Genomic DNA, 23,663 nt, shown 5'->3' with positions numbered 1-23,663 from the left:
AATAAATGAAACTGTGGCTTTGACTCTAGTGCTATTAATATTTTCTTAAATGTAGAATTAAATTACTTACTGCTTAATAAGATATTGCATACAAAACAATTTTAATGTCAGGAATATGCTGGAATTTGAAGTAGATGTCATTAGGCTTCTTAAACTGTTATTCTATTAAGCAGTGAAAGATATCCTTTGGTTATTTTAGTTAAATCATAATTGGCAGGGGTTTCTGCAAGAAATTAGCCTATTTTATTGCGTAAAATCACTCACATTCTAAATTTCTATCCTTAAAATGTTTATAGCTAGATGCTTTCTTCATCTAAAATTGTAGTATGCACATTATCTAAAATAAAAGTCATGTCTGACTCTGTGCGATCCCATAGACGGCCTCCTACCAGGCTCCCCCATCCATGGGATTCTTCAGGCAAGAACACTGGAGTGGGTTGCCATTTCCTTCTCCAATGTAATCTATATGATAGTTATATGATAGTGTTTACAGCCCTCATGAGAACGAAGTTAGTGTTTGATTCATTACATGACAGTAGTAAATAAATTGAAAATACTTTTACCTTATTTAGCTCAATATGTTTCATTTTCCTTATTTATGTAGGCCAACTTTGAAAATAGAATAAAATAGACATTATTGGCATAATTGAAAACATCCAAAATTCACTAAGTGAAGATAAAGTTCTCTAATGGAATTTTCAAATATTTTCCTTTTCTCAGGTCAAAGCCATTCTCCCAATATATACATTTTTATTGCCTCTTTAAAAATATTTCATTTCCATTAACAGTCATTTTAAAAATATCACAGTCATTTAAACTTCTTTTTGAGGCAGAGAAAGAAGGTAGTGAATATTCCAATCCTTACACTGCAGTGAATGACTTTCTACCAAGGCTCCATCAATTCAAGACATCTCACTGTTTAGATAATGTAAGTAAACTTCACTGATATACATAAATGGAAATCCCTTTCCTGAATTCTGTTACACCTTAGGTGTTTTAAGATAAATATACTTGGGTAACCATGGATATTTAAAGACCATAGTAACTTGCATCGTCCAGAGTCCATGATCATGAACTTGAGTATGGGTAGTGGTGTTTATGATGGTGTTAGTTGTTTAATGCCTGTGAAACCTTCCTCAGGATATTTCAGCATTGAATTTTTGCTCATCTTCTGTGATGGATTCCATTGGGAGAGGAGTAATCGTAATGTCAATTATGGTGCCATAAGTGAAGACTCTTGGGCTGTTGTCCACGAGGACTGAAGTAACCTTAGGTACAAACGAATAGTCTAATAATAGTCAAAAACAAGGGGAAAAGAGAAAAATTCACTTGAAATTATTACCTATATATCTTGATATAGCTATGTTTCAGGATATGACAAATGCCGTCTAAATCACAAATTCAAAGACAGATTATGGTTGCTAATGTTGTTCTCCTATATTTAAATACCAAACAGCTAAAAAATATACTGAAGGGAAAGATAACATTCATACAAGTAACTTTATATCTTTAGCAAAAATGCTTATGAGATTAGGATCTCTATTTAAAAATTCCTTTAAAACTGCAGTGTGACTGAGACTACATTAACATCAGAGACATACTACTCTATTTAGTAAGCCCAACTTGATAAGAATGTCATTTTTCTAAAATATTTTTATCAGTTAATTTTAATATTATTTTTTAAAAACCAGTTTTTAAATTAAAAATTATGTTTAGAATTTATCTGGGTTTTTAAAGTGTATAGATAGCAAAAATGATGTGGGGCCAGAGCTTCTCTTTTTTTGTAATTCAGTATTAGTAAGAGCTTCATCAGTTTAGGAAGAGAAGGTCAATTGGATATTTTATTATTTTTTTTCTTTTTTTTAAATTTTATTTTTAAACTTTAAAATATTGTATTGGTTCTGCCATATATCGAAATGAATCAGCCACATGCATACATGTGTTCCCCATCCTGAACCCTCCTCCCTCCTCCCTCCCCATACCATCCTGCTGGGTCGTCCCAGTGCACCAGCCCCAAGCATCCAGTATTGTGCATCAAACCTGGACTGGCGACTCATTTCATATATAACATTATACATATTTCAATGCCATTCTCCCAAATAATCTCACCCTCTCCCTCTCCCACAGAGTCCAAAAGACTGTTCTATACATCAGTGTCTCTTTTGCTGTCTTGTATACAGGTTTATCGTTACCATCTTTCTAAATTCCATATATATGCGTTAGTATACTGTATTGGTGTTTTTCTTTCTGGCTTACTTTGTATAATAGGCTCCAGTTTCATCCACCTCATTAGAACTGATTCAAATATATTCGTTTTAATGGCTGAGTAATACTCCATTGTGTATATGTACCATAGCTTTCTTATCCATTCATCTGCTGATGGACATCTAGGTTGCTTCCATGTCCTGGCTATTATAAACAGTGCTGTGATGAACATTGGGGTACACGTGTCTCTTTCAATTCTGGTTTCCTCAGTGTGTATGTCCAGCAGTGGGATTGCTGGATCATAAGGCAGTTCTATTTCCAGTTTTTTTAAGGAATCTCCACGCTTTTCTCCATAGTGGCTGTACTAGTTTGCATTCCCACCAACAGTGTAAGAGGGTTCCCTTTTCTCCACATCCTCTCCAGCATTTATTACTTGTAGACTTTTGGATCATAGCCATTCTGACTGGCGTGAAATGGTACCTCATATGTTTAGTTAGTTATATTAAACTGAGAAACAAGAGTTTCTGCAAAGTCAAGACTGTTGACCTTGGAACACATAGGCAAAAGCAGAATTTGAAAGCTCAATCTGAGTTCTGATAGTATTTTCTTAACTCTTAATGGTTGAAGTGAAGTGAAGTGAAGTCGCTCAGTCGTGTCTGACTCTTTGCGACCCCATGGACTGTAACCCACCAGGCTCCTCTGTCCATGGGCTCATTCAGGCAATAGCACTGGAGAGGATTGCCATTTCCTTCTCCAAACTCTTAATGATTAAATATTATTAATCCTAATTTCTTCTTTATTTTATGAGGCCGCATTTTCCCAGTGAGAGATTCTTAAACATTGAAATAATTTTCACTTCCACGAGACCTCATTTTATTAACCACCCCAATATTCAACTTAGTTTATCCATGGTTTTAAAGATATTCCCTCTCTTCACTGTCTCATGTAAGACTGCTGTCATTAAAACAATCATAACCTCTCATTTGGATAATCAGAGGCTTTTTGTGATTCTCTTCTTCCATGAATATTTAGCTACAGAAAGTTAAAATGCAATTTTTCAAAATACAAGTTTGAACACAATATATCCTTTTAAAAATCCACAGTGCTTCCTGCTGCCTGCAGAATAAAAGAAATTTTCCTTGTCTTGTTATATAGGTTTGTATGAGTTCCATGAATTGCCTTCTAGGTTTCTCTTACTCCCTCTCTTGTGCATTTAAATCAAGACCTAAATTTCAGGAAACTTTGAAATTTTCCTTGATCATTTAGATGACTCATCTTTAAAGACTGCACTCTATACATATTTCTATATTTTCTTTTATGACTGGGTTTAACATATGGCATGTTAGCTCTCTAGTCAGATATTTTCCCCTCAATTACTGTGACCTCAAGTAGAGAAATTACTTATGCCTAGGAATTTTTATAGGGCAAAGAGTCCATCAAAATTCAATAAATATTGGATTGATAAAAGAATTCTCACTAAGGCACATATAACAGAATACTAAATTTACTCATTTATTTTATCACAGTTTTCTTGTAAGAAGGAGGACATCCAAAAATAATTTATCAGATTAATCAATATTCAAATGATGTGGAGATATAATAACATGTCAGAGAAACCATGAAATAAATTCATTAGCCTCTGGGCAATTAAGAGTTACTTACATGTCATCCCTCAGACTGTGCACTGCAGAGAGATTCTCTCACAAATAGTTCACAAAGATTTCTTCAGTAAATATAATATTTCATTTGCTTATTACGTTACCTTGTGCTACCTCTACCAAGTACATTTATATCCACATAAAACATGTTACTAATGCAAGAAAATTGAAGATGAAGCATAGAGAAAGTCATTCCAGTCTTGAATCAAAACAGGCAAACCATAGTCCATGTACTTTTTAGCTGTAAGTACATGGAATTCTAATAAATGAAAACTTTATGATTAAATATTTCTAAGATCAATGGGTACAACTTTTTAGTCAGTTGCTTCCCCAAGTTGTTATAATTCCCAGGACTTTCATTTACATCACTGTAAAAGTAGAATTAAAGTATCTTTTCTCTAGGCTCTTTCTCAGAGCTTCTTTGACATCTTTGTTCCTCAGAGAGTAAATCAAAGGGTTCAACATAGGAGTGACTAGGGTGTAACATAAGGAAGCCACTTTACTGAGCTCAGGAAATGTATCAGGAGTGAGATACATAAAAAATACAACACCATAGAGTACACTCACGACTCTTAGGTGAGAGCTGCAAGTGGAGAAGGCTTTCTTTTGCCCCTCAGTGGAGAATATTTTACAACTGTGGATACAATATATATATATATATATAAATATATATATATATATATATGACACAATAATGACAATTATGGTAGGCAAAATGATAATGCTGTACAAGAAAAAAGAAACCAACTTTTGAGTATAGAGATCAGAACAAGAAATCTTCTGAAGTGGACGGTCATCACAGTAAAAATGGTCAATGGTTCGAGATGCACAAAAGATTAAGTAAATGTCATGCTGGTTTGAAGAACTGAGCTGATGCAGCCAAAAAAATAGGAACCAGCCACCAACTGAACACAGAGATGTGTTGACATCTGGACAGTGTAGAGGAGTGGGTTGCAGATGGCAATGAAGTGGTCATAAGCCATGACTGCTAGGGGAAATCCTTCAGTCACAATGAAGAGAGCAAAGAGAAAGAACTGGCTAATACAGCCTGCAAATGAGATGGACTTGCTCTCAGACCAGAAGTTGCTCATAGCCTTGGGTGCAATAACAGAAGAATAGAAGAGATCAATGAGGGAGAGGTTTCCAAGGAAAAAATACATTGGTGTGTTCAGCCGGGGGTCCGTCATAATAATGACCATCATGCCAACATTTCCTAGAAGGATCATGGTGTAGATAAGCAGAAATAGCAGGAAGAGGAGAATGTGAAGTTCTGAGCGGACCCTGAAGCCGACAAGAATGAAGTCAGTCACTTCTGAGTAGTTGCTTGTTCCCCTGTCACCCATGGCAGACAAATGCTGAGAGGTGAAAGGCAAAAGGCAAAAGAAATGAATTGCGACTGAGTCATCAATTCGTTAATATGCTCTTATATGTAGCTATACATTATTTACTTCTTAATGAGAAAAGGTATACAAAACTACTTTAACATCAATAAGATTCATGCATTTGGATTTAGATATTACTAAACTTCAGGAATTGTTATTCTATTAGACAATGAAAGAAGTTATATGGTTATTTTATTTAAATCATACATTGGCAAGGATTTCTGCAAGAAATTAGCATATTTTATTGTCTAAGATTATTCACATTCTGAATTTCTATTCTTGCTATATTTATTGTTAAAAATTATCTTATCCAAATTAGGAGTATTACATCTTATCTAAAATAAGCATATTGCATGGAAACTCTATGGTAGTGTTTATAGCCATTATGATAGCTAAGTCAGTATTTGTGTCATTACATGACAGTATTAAAAATATTTGAAATATGTTTATTTTATTTTACCTCAATATATTTAGTTTCCATTGTTAATTGGAGCCATCTTTGAAAAAATGTGATTAGACAATACTGGTATGTTAAGTAAAATCAAAAATCACTAAGTAGATAAAGTTTTCTAACTCTGCTTCTAAACATACGTTCCTTTTCTCATATCAAAGTCATTCTCCCAAATACATGAATTTTAATTGCCTCATTACAAATGTTGAACTTGCATTAATAGTCATTAAATTTTAAAACATGTCATAATTACTTGGCCCTCTCTTTAAAAGCAAAGAGAGAAGCTGGTGAATATTCCAGTCCTTATACCGCAATGAACAAATTTCTACCAAGGCTGCATCAATTCAAGAGATCTCACACTTTAGACTGAGAAAGTAAACTTCAGTGATATACATAAAGAAAATCCCTTTCCTGAATTCTAGTGTACCTGATATGTCTTAAAGTAAGGATAACAGGATAACTATGGATATTTAAAGATCATAGCAATCTTGTGTCTATGATCTGTGATCATGAGCTAGTGAATCAAAAGTGGTGTTTTTAATGGCCTCAGTTATTTTTAAATCTCTGATATCTTTTTCAAGAGTATTTTAGCATTGAGCTTTTACTCATCCTCTATGAGGGATTCCACTGAGAGAGGGGTAATCATGAAGTCAATTATGGAGACATAAGTGTAGACTCCAGTGCTGTTGTCCATAAGGACTGAAATAACCTCAGGTACACTGTAGTAATAGTCCAAATACAAGGAACTTTTCCTTCTATAGTTGTGTATATCCTTTGGGAAATATTTCTGGACTTTAGTTTCTTTACTGACAAAGAAAAACTTTATGGTATTATTTCAACGTACATATCAGTAAGTATAGAAAAGAGATTTAAAAGTTTGCATATGAGGAAAGTTTTATATAAGTAAATATTTTAAGTTATGTAGTAAATTATAGTTATGATTAAAAAAAATCGCACTTCAATTTGTAATTATCTATGCTTCTTAATGTAGGTATATTTCATGATATGGCAAATGCCCACTAAATCACAAATTCAAAGTGAGATATTGGGTGACAATTCTATGTATTCCTATATTTAAATACAAAACAGTTAGAGAATATATTGGAAGATATGATAGTATTCAATACATTTAAAAAATCCTTTGTAAAAATAGTTTAAGATCAGGATCTATATTTGAAAGTTCTTTCAAAACTACATGGTGACTGAAAGACTACATTAAAGTCACAGTCATAGTGTACTTCTTAACAAGCCTAATTTTCTAAGAATGCCATTTTTCCTAAATATGTTTATAATTTAATTTTATTTTTAGAAAATAACTGTCTAAAGTAAAAAAAAAAGCATTTTTAGATTTTATCTGGGTTTTATAACTGTATAGACAGCAAAATGATGTGGGACCAGGTCTTCTTTTTATTATAATACAGTATTAGTAAAAGTTAAACCAGTAGAGGAAGAGAAAGTAGTTTAGATATTTTAAAAAGGAGAATACTAATTAAGGTTAGTTAAGGCCTGTTGACAATCATACATCTTTGTGAAAACTGGATATTAAGATCCACTGCTTGCTTTTAATCAGATTGCTTTTTGCTTCTTTTTTGTTTGTTTACTTTTGTTTTTGAAGTTGAGTTGTATGTGGTATTTTTTTGGCATATTTTGAATATTAATCTTTATAAGATATATTGTTTGCAAATATTTTCCCCTACTCAGTCGGCTGCCTTTTCATTTTTGTTCAAAGATTCCTTCATCTGCAAAGGTTTTCGGTTGATGTAGTCCCATTTGTTTATTTTTGCTTCTGTTTCCCTTGCCAGAAGAGACAGATCCTTTCTCCTCAAAATATATACATTGCCGAGACTGATGTCAAAGAGTTTACTACCTATATTTTCATCTAAGAGTTTTGTGGTTTCAGAGTTTACATTTACATTTTTATCCATTTTGAGTTTACTTTTGTACAGGGTATGAGAAAGTACACCAGTTTGATTCTTTTGTATGTATCTATCTAGGTTTCTCAACACCATACATTGAAGAGACTGTCTTTCCTCATTGTGTATTCTTCCTCCTTTATTGTGGATTAATTGATGTATAATCCTGGACTTACTTCTGGACTCTCTATTCTGTTCCACTGATCTATGTGTATATTTTTGTGCCAGTACCATAGTGTTTTGATTACTTAGCATTGTAGTATAATTTGAAATAAAGGATCACAATACTTTCAGTTTTACCCATCTTTCACAAGAATGTTTCAGCTACTTGGGATCTTTTGTGTTTCCATACAAATTTTAGCATTACTTGTTGCAGTTCTGTCCAAATATGCCATTGGCATTTTAATAGAGATTGGATTGAATCTGTAGATCGCCTTGCCTAGTATTGTCATTTTAATAATATTAATTCTTCCAATCCACGAGCATGGCATATCTTTCCATTTGTTTGCAATGTCTTCAATTTCTTTGATCAGCATCTTCTAGTTTTCCAAGTTCAGATCTTTTACCTCTTTAATGAGACTTAAGTGTAGGTACTTTATTTTCTGAATGCAATTTAAGTTGAATTTTTATTACTTTCTCTTTCTAGTAGTTCGCTCTTAGTATATAGAAACACTATGCTACACAGATTTCTGCATATAATTTTTTTATCGTGCAACTTTATTGATTCATATATTATTTCTAATAGATTTTTGATGGCATCTATATCAGTTTCTCTATATAGTATATTTTTTGTAAACATTGACAGTTTTCTTTCTTTCTTTCCAATTCAGATTCTTTTTCCTTTGTTTTATCATCCTTGTCTAATTTCTAATTTTAGAGGAAGCATTTTCAGCTTTTCAATGTTAGGTATGAGGTTGGCTGGGGGCTTGGAATATATGACCTTTATTATGTTGAGATATAGTCCTTTTAGACCCTCGTTGTTGATCATTTTAGTCATAATGAATGTTAAATCTTGTTAAAAGCTTTTGTGCATCTACTGAGATGATCATATAGCTTTTATTTTTAATTAGCTAGGAGGTGATGACATTGACTGAATTGTTGGTACTGACACATACTTGCATGCTGGGGATATACCCCACTTGAAGATGGTGTATGATACTTTTAATATATTGTTCAAAAATTTTTTGTTAATATCTTGTTGAGGACTTTGCATTTATATTAAACATGATGCTGGCCTTTTGTTTGGTTGTGGTGTCCTGTCTGGTTTTGTCATCAGGGTGATGTTGGCCACATAAAATGAGTTTGAAAGCTGTTCCTTCCTCTTCAATTTTTGTTTGTTTTTTTTTTGAGTATAACTTTATTTAGTTTAATTGGAGGCTAATTACCTTACAATATTGTACTGGTTTTGCCATACATTGACATGAATCCACCATGGGTGTACATGTGTTCCCCATCCTGAACCCCACTCCCACCTCCCTCCCCATCCCATCCCTCTGGGTCATCCCAGTGCACCAGCCCCGAGCACCCTGCCTCATGCATCGAACCTGGACTGGTGATTCATTTCATATATGATAAATATACATGTTTGAATGCCATTCTCCCAAATCATCCCACCCTCGCCCTCTCCCACAGAGTCCTAAAGACTGTTCGATACATTTGTGTCTCTTTTGCTGTCTCGCATACAGGGTTATCATTACCATCTTTCTAAATTCCATATATATGCGTTAGTATACTGTATTGGTGTTTTTCTTTCTGGCTTACTTCACTCTGTATAATAGGCTCAGTTTCATCCACCTCATTAGAACTGATTCAAATGTATTCTTTTTAATGGCTGAGTAATACTCCATTTGTGTATATGTACCACAGCTTTCTTATCTATTCATCTGCTGATGGATATCTAGGTTGCTTCCATGTCCTGGCTATTATAAACAGTGCTGTGATGAACATTGGGGTATATGTGTCTCTTTCAATTCTGGTTTCCTCAGTGTGTATGCTCAGTAGTGGGATTGCTGGGTCATATGGCAGTTGTATTTTCCAGTTTTTCAAGAAAGCTACACTCTGTGAATTTTAGGAATAGTTTGATAAAGATAGGTGTTAACTCTCCTTGAAATGTTTGGTAGTATTCACCTGTGAAGCTGATTGTTAGAATTCTGTTTGTTGGGAGGCTACTATTACTGATTAAATGTATTTACTGGCAATCAGTCTGTTCACACTTTCTGTTTCTTCTTGATTCAGTCTTAGGGGATTATGCATTTCTAGGAATCTGTCCTTTTCTTTTAAATTGTCCATTTTATTGGCATACAGTTTTTCTCAGTATTGTTTTATAATTTGTGTTTCTGTTGTGCTGGTTGTAACTTCACTTTTATTTATGATTTTATAGATTTGGGTTCTCTCTCTTTTTTTCTGATGAGTCTAGCTAAAAGCTTATCAATTTTGTTATCTTTTTAAATATCAGATATTTGCCTCATTAGTCTTTTCCATTTTTTTTAGTCTCTATTTTATTTATTTCTTCTATGATCATGCTTTTGCTTACTACCCACTTTGTAGTCTGATTGTCTTTTTTTTTTTGATTGTCTTTTAATTTATTCTTTTCTCAAGTTGTTTTATATATAAGATTGCTTATTTGAGATTTTTCTTCTTTCTAGAGGTAGAATTATACGAGTATAACCTTCTCTCTTAGAACTTCTTTTGCTCCTTCCCACAATTTGGATCATTGTCTTTCATTTTCAATTGTTTCCAGTTATTTCAATTTCTTCATTGATTTCTGCAATGACCCACCATTTGTTTTATAGAAAATTATTTCATTCCCACATGATTTTGTCTCTGAAGGTTTTCTGCAGCTATTTTATTATACTTGATTTCTAGTCTCTCATCTCTGTGGTCAGAAAAGATGTTTATTATGATTTCAGTCTTCCTAAATTTACTGAGACTTGATTGTGGCCTAGCATGTGATATATCCTGAAGAATTTTCTATGTCCACTTGAAAAGAGTGTATATTCTGCAGTTTTTGGATGAAACTTCTGCATATGTTATATTTAATATGTTGAGATATAATCCCTCTAGACTCTCATTGTTCAGCATTTTTATTATTAATGGATGTTTAATCTTGCAAATGGTAAAGCATCTGCCTGCAATGCAGGAGACCTGGGTTTGATCCCTGGGTTGGGACGATCCCCTGGAGAAGGAAATGGCAACCCACTCCAGTATTCTTGCCTGGAGAATCCCATGGACGGAGGAGCCTGGGGGGCTACAGTCCATGGGGTTGCAAAGAGTCGGACATGACTGAGCAACTTCACTCACTCACTCACTTAATCTTGCAAATTTTTTGTGCATTTATTTAGATGATCTGAAAACATTTATTTTCAATTAGTTAAGAGGTGACCACATTGGCTGAATTGTTGATATTTATATGTCCTTACATGCTGGGGATAAAGACTACTTGAAGATGGCATATATAGGTTACTATATATAGGAAGATGACATATATATATATATATATATATATATATATATATATATATCTCAACATGTATGTTGGAGATATGTCTCTAAGACTTGGAAATGGTGAACCTGAAAGAACAACACTTGGACAGTCTCTGCAAGGACTGACAAGTTTATTTCTGCAGTCAAGCCTTTTTATAGGAGCAAGGAACAAAGAGCTTAGAGCATACAGCCAGCAGAACACGTACAAGGCTAGGATATAATCAGTAAAAGATACTTCAAGGAACAGCGCATTCTTAACGACCCATGTATTTATCCATGACCCATTGTCTCAAGAAACGTCTTTAATGTTTGTTGTTAAATCTAGGCGCTGAGCATAGCCAAAGGCAGGAAATGTTCTTCAGCAATCAGTACACAAATGCCTGGGTACTTCTGGCCCTTCGCCATTTTCCCACGGACTTTCTCCTTCAAGGCTATTTAGCACTGTGCCTCCCAACTTATCCTCCTTTTGTTTTTAGTTTAAGTATGACAGCTGTTAGTTGGACTCCATCGTAGGAGGCACAGAGTCTTGAGTAGAGACATCTGTGTAGAATTGTGTAGTGACATACCAGATAGGGTTCCTACTGTAACAATAGATAGTAGACTAAGAATGCCAGCAATAATCCATCCTATTATGTGCCTTGACCTCCTTAAGCCATATTTGAGCACAACTTAGAGAAATACAGAGTTGGTCCATGGTTCTGTTAGGTTAACAGGAAGCCACAAATCAGATCTTTGCTTGACTATTGCAATATTGACCTAATGATATGAAATAGTATGGTTTAAACACATATACAAGGCGCATGCTGTACAGTTAACAATCTTAGCAGAAAGATCTATATCGAAGTTACCTACAATAAACATGTACGGGAGGTGCACACAAGATTGGACATAACCTGTACTATTGTATAAAAAGGTATAGTTTTGAGGTTTTTAAGGCTTTCCCAGTCCCATACACATTGGCAAAGCACTCCAATGCAGCAGGAATCTTCCACACATACCATTGCTCACGTCCTATGGTAGGGGTTCAGACATTGACGTTTTCTCTTCGGCTTCTCTATGGTCATTGATGAGACCCTTCGCGTCAGCTGCATCACCTGTCCAGGGAGTCTGGTCTTGGGGTCCTTCTTGGTAATGGACATGGCGAAGTGGAACCTAGATTTCTTCTCCATCTGCAACGACGAGACTGTAACGTCTGCCTAGGAGTCATAAGATTCCTGGCAACCATTGATTAAACTGCTTATACCATATTGGTGTGTTGGCTTCTAACAGTTTCTTACTGTTTTCCTCTGCAAAATGTCTGTCTTCACGAGTATCAGAACTATCTTTTAGTAAATTAAAAAAATTTAAGGAATAAAGAGTTAAAGATAATAACTATTGAGGGTTCATAGGATAAGAAGTGTATCTCCTCTTCCATATTCCCCCTTTCTGTTTTAACAAATGAGTTTTAAGAGTACAATGGGTTCTTTCGATAATTGCTTGACCCTGGGGATTGTAGGGTATCCCCGTGATGTGTGTTATATTCCATTCCATTAGAAATGAATGAAATGAGTGAGAGATAAATGCAGGCCCATTATCTGTTTTTAAGACCGAAGGTATTCCCATAACAGGGAAGCTTAGTAAAAGTGGGGAAATGGCGTGTTTGCTGGATTCTGAAGAGACAGGCACTGCCCATATAAAACCTGAAAATGTATCCACGGAGACAAAAAGCAAAGAAAACTTTCTGAAGGAGCAATGAGTGAAGTCAGATTGCCAAAGGGAGTTAGGCTGTTGCCCAGGAGGATTAACTCCTGAAACTGTGGTACATAAGTGCAGAGGAGTGCAGACATCACAGGATTTAATGATATGTCTTGCTTCAGTGAGAGGAATATGGTATTTAGAGTGCAAACTTTTAGCATTGGTATGAACATTAGTGTGTTCGTCCATAGCAGATGTAAAGACAGGAGCTATGAACTTATCAACAGCATCATTCCCTGCTGCCAGGGGGCCAGGTAAACCTGAATGAGCATGTATATGTGCAATGAAGAAAGGTTCCGTACGTGATCGAATTAAGGCTTGAGTCTTTGAAAAGAGAATATATAATTCTTCATCTAGGTTGTATAAAAAGGCGGTAACAAAATCGGGGAAAAGGGAAGCAAGGTATTTGGAATCAGTATAAATATTGAGGATGATGGTTGAAGAAACAAAAGAGCATATAAAGCATACAATTCAACTCTTTGTATTGAAGAATAGGTAGTGGGTAATTTCTCTTTGATATCAGGGCTGACAATCCCAGCTATGCCTTTCTTGTTGCTGTCAATGAAATAGGTAAATGCATTTGAAATAGGCTGGGAGGCAATGATATTAGTTACTATAAATTTAGTAAATTGTAGGAAGTCCCATAATTTTCCTTTCAGCAAATGGAATGAGATAAGGTTCTGAAACCCACTTAATGCTATTTGCATGGTCATGTTATACTGTAAGGCAATTTGTAATTCCTTTTTTGTCAAAGGACATGTATTGCATATGGATCAAATCCAGTTAAGGTTTGTACATGGCTCCTTCCTGATACAATTAGCTGTCCTATTTTCTCAATGTATGATACGATTTTCTTTGACTGCTTAGTATGTAGATATACCCATTCTATCGGGCTGTTTTGAGCTATGATTGCAGTAAGTGAATGTTTGGTGGGGAATATATATAAATAGATCGGTTGGGTATGGTCCAGCCGAGTTGAGAAAGACTGTTGAATGTGTCTTTCAACAAATTTTAATTCTTCTTTTGCTTTTTTTGTTAGGACTATTAAGGTCAGGATGTCCCTCTAAAATTTTAAATAAATTTTGTAATGCATAGGTGGGAATGCCAATAGATGACTGAAGCCAATTAATATCTCCTATCAATTTTTGAAAATCGTTTAATGTGCGTAGAGAATGCACGGAGATTTGAGTTTTTTGAGGTTTTATCTTAGACTCTTCCATAACATGTCCTAGGTAATTAAAGGGTGCTTTCAATTGAATTTTATCTGGCGCAACAAGTAGGCCATGATTTTGAAGAGTGGAGGTGACTTTGTCATATAAGTGTTGTAAACAAAGTTCAGTTTCCATGGAAAGTAGTATGTCATCCATATAATGAATTATGAAGGCAGTAGGATATTTATCTCTACTGGGTTGTAATAAAGCAGATATGAGATATTGGCAAATGGTAGCAGAGTTCCTCATCCCCTGAGGTAAAACCTTCCATTGAAATCTTTTAACAGGAGCCATGCGATTTATCGAGGGAACTGAAGAAGCAAAACGTTTTCTATCTTTAGGATGCTTAGGTATAGTAAAAAAGCAGTTTTGTAAATCAATAATAATTACAGGCCATCCTTTTGGCACCATGGAAGGGGAGGGCAATCCAGGTTGTAAAGGCCCCATAGGAATCATAGTATTATTAACATTTCTTAAATCTATCAGCGTTCGCCATTTTCCTGATTTCTTTTTTATTACAAAAACGGGAGAATTCCATGGGGAAAATGAAGGCTCTATATGATTTTTCTATAATTGCTCATTTACTAATTGTGTGAGAGCTGCCAACTTTTCTTTAGTCAGGGGCCACTGAGGTGTCCATACTGGGGCATCAGATTCCCAATCTAGAGGCAGCAGTGTTAATTCAATGGACCCCAGCAAAAAGGCTCATTTAGAGAGACTGTGGCTTTCATTTGTTCAAGAAAATCCCTTCCCAACAAATTAATAGGGATACTGGTAATATATGGCTTGATGTAAACTACAATTTGATCAGGACCATAAGCTTGTAAATAGGATGCACTGATGAAAGTTCATGTAGCATCAGCCTCTCCTACCCCTAACAGTCTGGAAGGAGCCACAGTCTTACCCCATTCAAGGGGCCATTCTTCAGTCCTAATAATGGAAATGTCAGCCCCTGTATCCAACATACCTGTGAAATCCCCCCCCCGCCCCGTATCTTTAGAGTAAGCATAGGCTTTTGATGTTCCTTTAATAAGGTAGATAGTGTGGCGGTAAGGTTGGTGCTACCAAAACCTCCCTGCCTAATTTTATCAGATGCCCTCATTGGTTTGACATATGGAAAAACTAATAATTGTGCAAAGCGTTCCCCTTTTTGTAGATACACATTTCTTAATTCTACGACATTCACCATGACATGTATCTCTCCTTCATAATTTTCATCCATGACTCCAGTCAATACTACTAAACCTTTCATTGTACAGCTGCTACGTCCCCAAATTAGTCCAACTGTTCCGGGTGGGATCAGACCATAATATCCAGTGGGGATTTTATGAGGATTGTATAATTCTATCCATTCCATATCATAAGGACTAGGTATATCAATGCAAGCACTCTTAGAGGTAGCTGCTTGCAGTGTCATAATGTTGGGTCCTCCTTTTGTAGTGGGGCTAGAGGATAGCCCCTTTATTATTTTCCCTGTTGTTTTTGTTGTTCCTCTGGTGTGAATGCATTTCCATCCTTATTGAATTTGGAACGACACTCATTCAACCAATGGAATCCCCTTTTACATTTTGGGCAAACTCCCGGGAGCCTTTTTTTTTATTACAAGTAAGATTATTTTTCGGTGTTTGCACTGGCATGTGGCATTGTTTTTTCATATGGCCGGCCTTCCCGCAGTTAAAGCATTTAGCACTGGCGGCCTTTTGCACGTTGAAAGTTTCTAGTGCCGCTAATTTTGCTCTATGGGACATAGATCTGATATCTCTATAAGCTTTCAAATATTCCATAAGAGAACTGGTTTCTGAAATTGGTCTAAGTACGGATCGACATTCCTCATTAGCATTTTCAAAGGCAAGTTGTTTTAAAATAATATTTTGTAAGGTTTCATCTCTGATAGATTTTTCGATGGCATCCTTTAATTTTCCTATAAATTGGGCATATTCCTCCTCATGTCCCTGGGTAATCTTGACAATGAACCATCAGAGTTAACATTATCAACCTTTGCCCATGCTCTGCAAGAAATTTCTCTAATGAAATGCAACATCTGAGGGGTAATATTATCTAATTGCACAGTCATATCGGCCATGGCTCCGGTTCCAGTGTGTATATCATAGGTTAAATTGGCAGGGTTACCACGACATTGCTGGTCAATCATCATTTGTTGGGCCTCATCACCATTCCACATTTGCCACTGAAGTAATTGTTGAGGATTTAGAACCATCTTTGCTACTTGAAAAAAATCCTATGGCATCCAATGATCAGCCCATCCTCTGAGGAATTCTACACAGTAAGGAGAAGTAGGTCCTTACAGAGTGCATGCTTTCTTAAAGCTGGACAACATACCAAAATCTAGACCAGCCCAAGCATTCTGGCCTTGGGCAGGCTGATCAAACTGTATTGGGAAATCAAAAGCACAAGCAGGCATCTCCCGAGGAGGAGTGAAATGATTAGTACGAGCAAAGTTAGCAACTGCTGTTGTAGATGGAGCAGAAGGAAAAACCTTAGGTTTGGGCTGTCCGTTGAATAAAATGACCTCTGTTCTAAGTGGCTTTAGTTTTGACACATTCTGTATACATATGTCTCCAAGCTGTTTTTCCAGGGATTGTGCCTGATTAAGCATAACATTCTTATATTTCAAAGCACCTTGCATATCTTGTTCCTTAAGCTCATATTCATGTAAAGACCGAATAGTTTCTACTTCTGAATCAACATTATGTCCTTCAATTTGTTCTGTGACAGCCCATATGAGTGACCATGTAAGCCACCATTGGGGGGGAATACGGACTCCTTGCCGATATGCTCGCAAAACATTATTCTTAACCCTTTTCCATATGTCTAGATCGAGCGTCCCCTCCTCTGGGAACCACGGATTATGTTCCAGTAAAATATGATAGCAGTCATTCAACTGATCTCTGGAAACATTAACAGCATTTTGTTTCAGAAAGTGATGCGTTATAGAAATGAGAGGAATCTTACTGCTATGTTGTCCCATCTTGCTTACCTCTTTCTGCAGGGCTCGCCACTTAGTTCAGTCTTCCGTCAAGTCCCTGTTCGGGTGCCACTTGTTGGAGATATGTCTCCGGGACTTGGAAACGGCGCACCTGAAAGAACATTTGGACAGTCTCTGCAAGGACTGACAAGTTTATTTCTGCAGTCAAGCTTTTTTATAGGAGCAAGGAACAAAGAGCTTAGAGCATACAGCCAGCAGAACAGGTACAAGGCTGGGATATAATCAGTAAAAGATACTTCAACGAACAGTGCATTCTTAATGACCCATGTATTTATCCATGACCCATTTTCTCAAGCAACGTCTTTAATGTTTGTTGTTAAATCTAGGCACCGAGCATAGCCAAAGGCAGGAAATGTTCTTCAGCAATCAGTACACAAATGCCTGGGTACTTTTGGCCCTTTGCCATTTTCCCACGGACTTTCTCCTTCAAGGCTATTTAGCACTGTGCCTCCCAACATTCTATCTGTCTGACATCCCAGATGGCTCAAGGTAAAGAATCTGCCTGCTAATGCAGGAGAAACAGGGGACATGGGTTCAATCTTTGAGCCAGGAAGATCCCTTGGAGGAGGAAATGGCAACTCACTCCAGAATTTCTACCTGGAAAATCTCGTGGAGAGAGGAGCCTGGTAGGCTACAGTCCATGGGGTTACAAAGAGTCAGACAAAATTTAGCAACTGAGCATTATCTATCTATCTATCATTCTTTCTTTCTATACATATGATTAAGTGGATGATCTCTTAGGTTTGAATGTGCATGTATGTGTGCTCAGCGCTCAGTTGTGTTGAAGTCTTTGCCACCGAAGGGCTGTAGCTCACAAGGTTCCTCTGTCCATGGAATTTTCCAGACAAGAATTCTGGAGTATGTTGCTTTTTCCCACTCCACAGGATCTTCCCAGCTCAGGGACTGAACCCATATCTCCAGTATGTTCTTCATTGGCAGGTGGATTGTTTTGCATTCTAGCAGCCTAACATTTTAAATCCATGTCCTACCTTTAATGATATTAACACAATATTTTATATATTTTTGCTTTGGCTATCCTTATCACATATTTTGACTATAAAATATTTTTACTACTTTTGTCTTTTAAGCTTCTTATAATTTTATAAATAGTAGATCCACTACTTTATATATTTTTTTCTACCAATGATATTTCTCATTCATATTTTTCCCATTTTTGTTGTGGTCTATTTGTCCCCTGCTTAAAGTTCCTTTACCATTGCTTATAAAGTCAGTATAATGAATCTTAACCATTTTAGCTTTTATTTGTCTAGAAAAATCTTTATCTCTTCTTCAAATCTGAATAATTACATTGCTGGGTAGAGTATTCTTAGTTGCAGGTTTTTCCTTTCATCACTTTGAATGCATTGTGCCCATGCTACTCATTTCTGGCCTGCCTATTTTCTACTAAAAAGTCATCTGATAGTCTTATACAAGTTTCTTTGAATATAACTATTTGTTGTTGTCTTGCTGCTTTTAAGATTCTCTAATTATCTTTAATAGTTGATAATTTAATGATAATGTGTCTTGATGTGGATCTATGAGTTAATCTAACTTGAATTGCTATACTTCCTGGACCTAGGGGTCTGTTTCCTTCCTGAGGTAGGGATGTTTTCAGCCATTATTTCTTCATATAAGTTTTCTGTTCATTTCTCTCTTTCCTTCTGCGATCTCTATAGTGTGAATGTTGGCATACTTGATGTCATCCCCAAAGTCTTAGATTATTTTAATTTAAAAAATTATTTTCTTTTTTATGGTCATCATGTGTAATTACCAATGACCTGTCTTTCAGAGCACTGATCCATTCCTCTGATCTAATCTACTGATAATTCCTTCTGGTGTGGATTTTATCTCAGTTATTGTATTCTTCAGCTCTGTTTGATTTTTATTTATAGTTTCTAACTTTGCTGAAATCCTTATTATGTTCATTCATTCTCTTCCTGAGTTCCATGAGCATTTTTAGATCATTACCTTCAACTCTCTACCGAGTAGATTGATTATCTCCTCTCCATTTAGTTCATTTTTGGAGGTGTTGTCTTATTTCATCATCTGGAATGTATTTCTCTGTCTTCTTATTTTTCCCAGTTCTCTATGTATTTTCCTATGTACATCAGTTACAGTTTTCAATCTTGGAGAAGTGACTTTGTGTAGGAAACATCCAATGAGGTCCAGAAGCATTCTCTCATTTGGGCATCAGAGGTATAGGCCATAGTGTAGCCCTCATATGGGACATGTGTACCCTTATGTAATGGTAGGAGTTAGTATATTAGGCATGCTGGCAGGTGTGGTTTGACCCCAGCTGAGTTGGCTATGTGGCTATGCATTGTACATTTGCTTTGAAACCCCTGGAGGGTAAGGGATCCCATCCTCATGATTGGTTGAGTAGCCAGGGGTGGTAGGTAGTGCTGCTAGTAGCCCAAGGGAGAGTAGGGCCAGGTCCTCATGCAGCTGTCTGCTTAGCCAAGGGATAGTTAGGCTGGTGTTGGCCTCCTGGGAGTGGCGATGGGTCCCTGATTTGCTGTCTGCACAGCTCAATGGAGTTTGAGCTGGAAATGACCTGCTGGAACTGATCATGGGTGGGTATGTCCTCCATACTGATAGGTTTAAGTTTCCAAAATGACACTTGGTAGGCTGATGTCATCACAGTAGAAAGAGCTCCTCAAAATTGGTACTTCTAAATGGCTACTTCCAGTATTCCCTTTTCAACTGGGAGTCTCAGTTGCCTTCACCTATCCAGGAGGCTCTCCAAGATGATCAGATGGGTCTGACCCATGCCTCTTTCAAATTAGTGCTTGTGTACTGGGACTTAGAGTGTGTGACATTTTGTATGCACGGTTAAAGAGTGAAGATTCTGTTTCCTATAGCCTTCCAGCTTTTCCAAATAGAAAGCTTGCAGGCTATCAAGCTAGATTTTCTGAGGGCTTATCTTCCCTGTGCAAGCCCTCCTGGACACAGAAGCCTAATGTGGGGATGTTGAACAGCTGTGTGTTCACTGGCAAGGACGTCTACATATGATGTTCCTTCCATTTGTGAGTTGCTCACCCAGAGGTGTCAGTCCTGACTATAATGTCTCTCTACCTATCCTATCCACCTCATTATTTTTCGTACTTCAGGTCCTTAGATGTGAGAAATATTTCTGACAGTACTTAGGTTATATATATAGAGAGAGCTGCTTTGTAAGTGGTTGTAATTTTGGTGTATCTGTGGGAGGAGGTAAGCTCAAGGTCTTCCTACTCTGTCATCTTTGCCACAACCCCCATCAATAATTTAGCTTCAAAAGATATAACCACAATATTAACAACGAATGCACTTCAATATACAAAGAATACATTCTCACTGAAATGTGTGTTATGCTACAAATATAAAATTCAGATAACATTGAAAAAATACAGAACTTAAGATGCTTCCACATCTACTCATGAGTAATTAATTACTATAAGATCTGGCTTCCATGACAAAATCTAAACTTTGTAGAAATTAAATGAACCAACCATACATAGATACTGTACAACAAGCAGTAAATGACTGTAATTCCTGAGAAAAAGGAAACAATTCAAGAAAAATTTAAACATGAATAAAAAGCAATTGAAACAAATCAAACACAATCATAGAGTTAAAAATTAAAAAAAAAAAAAACCTAACAGACTTTCAGTGATAACTGAGAAAATATTACAAATATAATTAGAAAGGAGCTGATTAGAAAATATTAGAAACTATAATGGTCAAAATTTCTTTTGAAAGTGGATAGCAACTCTAAACACGCAGATACAAGAAAATTCACAAAAACCCAAGTAAAAGGAACAGAAAGAAAATGGAATGAAGTCACAGGAGGAAAACATTTCTGAAAATGGATGAAAAATACTGTCAAAGCAACAAAAAGAAAAAAAAAACATTATATATTATCAAGCAAAAACTAAAGCATAGATTTTGGTTAGAAAAATTTAAAACAGAAGACAATAGAATACTATCCTTAAAGTGGTAAAAGATAGGACAATTTAAGACCAAATGAAAACACTATATCCAGGAAAAACATGTTCTGTTTTTCTGAACATGAAGGCAAAATAAAAACTCATTAGATAAAGGAAGTTAACAGAATGCATTATGCAAATTTGCACTAGAAGAAATGGTTTCTTATTTCCCAAGATAATTGTTGTGGAATCTTTGTATATTCTAGAGTAGTGATCATACAACTATAGCCTCTAGAGCAAATCATACACTCATTCATTTACCTTTTGTCTATAGCTGCTTTAACAGTATAAAGGTAGAAGTCAGGATGTAAGAAGAGAAGGTATTTCTTTCTCTTTCAGTATGCTTCTTGGATTGTTTCTTATTTTGGTTCTAGCATCTAGTGGGCAAACCTCACCATGGTTCTCAATCTTGAAGAGATTTCCAGGCTTCTGTGATACTTTAATACCACCTCTTCTCATGCCTTGCAATCACAGATGCAGCTATGACAGTCTGATCTTGCTAATACCTACGTTACTTCAAAGTCACCCCACAGAAAACCATGATTCAAAAAGATATAGGCAGCTTCCAGTTCAATATGGCATAGTAGAAGGATGTGCACTCATCTCCTCCTGTGAGAACACTAAAATCACAAGTTGCTGAACAACCATTGCCAGGAGGATGCCAGAACCTACTAAAAACAGATACTCTACATCCAAAGACAAAGAAGCCACAGTAAGAGAGTAGGAGGGGCACAACCATTATAAAATCAAATCCCAAATTCACTGGTCAGTGACCCACAAACTAGAGAACAATAATACCAAAGAACTTCTCCTGTTGTGTAGGTTCAAAACCCCACATCAGGCTTCCAACCTGGGGACCTGACAAAGGGATTAGGAATCCCCAGGGAATCTGACCTTGAAGGCCTGCAAGAGTTGATTACAAGATTACACAGGACTAGGGCAAACAGAGACTTCAGTTTAAAGGAACAAACAAAACCTTGTGCACCAAGACTTATAAGAAAGGAGCAGTGACTTCACAGGAAACTGACCGAACTACCTGCTTTTGTTGGAGGGTGTCCTGAGGAGGCGTCAGTCAGCAGGGACTGACCACAGGGACGGCGGGACTGTCAGCAGATGTCTGGAAAGGTCTCCTTTGGTGTAAACCCTCTTAGAGTTTTCCATTAATCTGACCATAGAGCCTGTAGACCTGAGGGCTGGATCACCTCAGGCCAGAAAATGACCAGGTTGGGAGTGCAACTGCAACCATCAGCACATAGTTAGCTCAAGAGAGTTCCAGAGAAACATTTATTTCTGCTTTATTGACTATGCCAAAGCCATTGACTGTGGGGATCACAATAAACTGTGGAAAATTCTGAAATAGATGGGAATACCAGACCACCTCACCCGCCTCTTGAGAAATCTGTATGCAGGTCAGGAAGCAACAGTTAGAACTGGACATGGAACAACAGACTGGTTCCAAATAGGAAAAGGAGTATGTCAGAGCCGTATGTTGTCACCCGATTTATTAATTTATTTATTTATATGCAGAATACTTGAACTGTGGTGTTGGAGAAGACTCTTGAGAGTCCCTTGGACTGCATGGAGATCTAGCCAGTCCATTCTGAAGGAGATCAGCCCTGGGATTTCTTTGGAAGGAATGATGCTAAGGCTGAAACTCCAGTACTTTGGCCACCTCATGCGAAGAGTTGACTCATTGGAAAAGACTCTGATGCTGGGTGGGATTGGGGGCAGGAGGAGAAGGGGATGACAGAGGATGAGATGGCTGGATGGCATCACTGACTCGATGGACGTTGGTTTGGGTGAACTCCGGGAGTTGGTGATGGACAGGAAGGACTGAAATGCTGCGGTTCATGGGGTCGCAAAGAATCGGACACGACTGAGCAACTGAACTGAACTGATCTGATGCAGAGTATATCATGAGAAACGCTGGGCTGGAGGAAGCACAAGTTGAAATCAAGTTTGCCGGGAGAAATATCAATAACCTCAGATATGCACATGACACCACCCTTCTGGCAGAAAGTGAAGAACTAAAGAGCCTCTTGATGAAAGTGAAAGAGGAGAGTGAAAAAGTTGGCCAAAAGCTTAACATTCAGAAAACTAAGATTATGGCATCCGGTCCCGTCACTTCATGACAAATAGATGGGGAAACAGTGGCTGACTATTTCTCTGGGCTCCAAAATCACTGCAGATGGTGATTGCAGCTATGAAATTAAAAGACCCTTAGTCCTTGGAAGGAAAGTTATGACCAACCTAGACAGCATATTAAAAAGCAGAGACATTACTTTGTCAAGAATGGTCCGTGAGTCAAAGTTATGGTTTTTCCAGTCGCCATGTATGAATGTGAGATTTGGACTATAAAGAAAGCTGAGTGGTGAAGAATTGATGCTTTTGAACTGTGGTGTTGGAAAAGACTCTTGAGAATCTCGTGGACTGCAAGGAGATCCAACCAGTCCATCCAAAAGGAGATCAGTCCTGGGTGTTCATTGGAAGGACTGATGATAAAGATGAAACTCCAATACTTTGGCTACCTAATGTGAAAAGCTGACTTATTTGAAAAGACCCTGATGCTGGGAAAGAGTGGGTGCAGGAGGAGAAGGCAATGACAGAGGATGAGATGGTTGAATTGTGCCACCGACTCAATGGACATGGGTTTG

The 23,663-nt window shown here is 36.8% G+C and overlaps 1 long non-coding RNA gene and 1 pseudogene across 1 annotated transcript; both read right to left on the bottom strand.

The window, feature by feature from the left end:
• Window positions 1-4,199: 4,199 nt before the first annotated feature.
• LOC133248916 (olfactory receptor 9K2-like) lies at window positions 4,200-5,221 on the bottom strand (annotated as a pseudogene).
• A 5,985-nt stretch (window positions 5,222-11,206) lies between these two features.
• Window positions 11,207-17,233, bottom strand: LOC133247750 (uncharacterized). Its single transcript, XR_009736479.1, has 2 exons — window positions 17,036-17,233; window positions 11,207-12,261 (listed from the first exon to the last, which is right to left on the bottom strand). It is a non-coding gene; the product is annotated as an uncharacterized LOC133247750 (long non-coding RNA).
• Window positions 17,234-23,663: the final 6,430 nt, after the last annotated feature.

Source organism: Bos javanicus, chromosome 5, assembly GCF_032452875.1.
Source record: "Bos javanicus breed banteng chromosome 5, ARS-OSU_banteng_1.0, whole genome shotgun sequence".
In the NCBI taxonomy this organism is placed as follows: Eukaryota; Metazoa; Chordata; class Mammalia; order Artiodactyla; family Bovidae; genus Bos; species Bos javanicus.
This window is presented reverse-complemented; position numbering and strand designations above follow the sequence as displayed.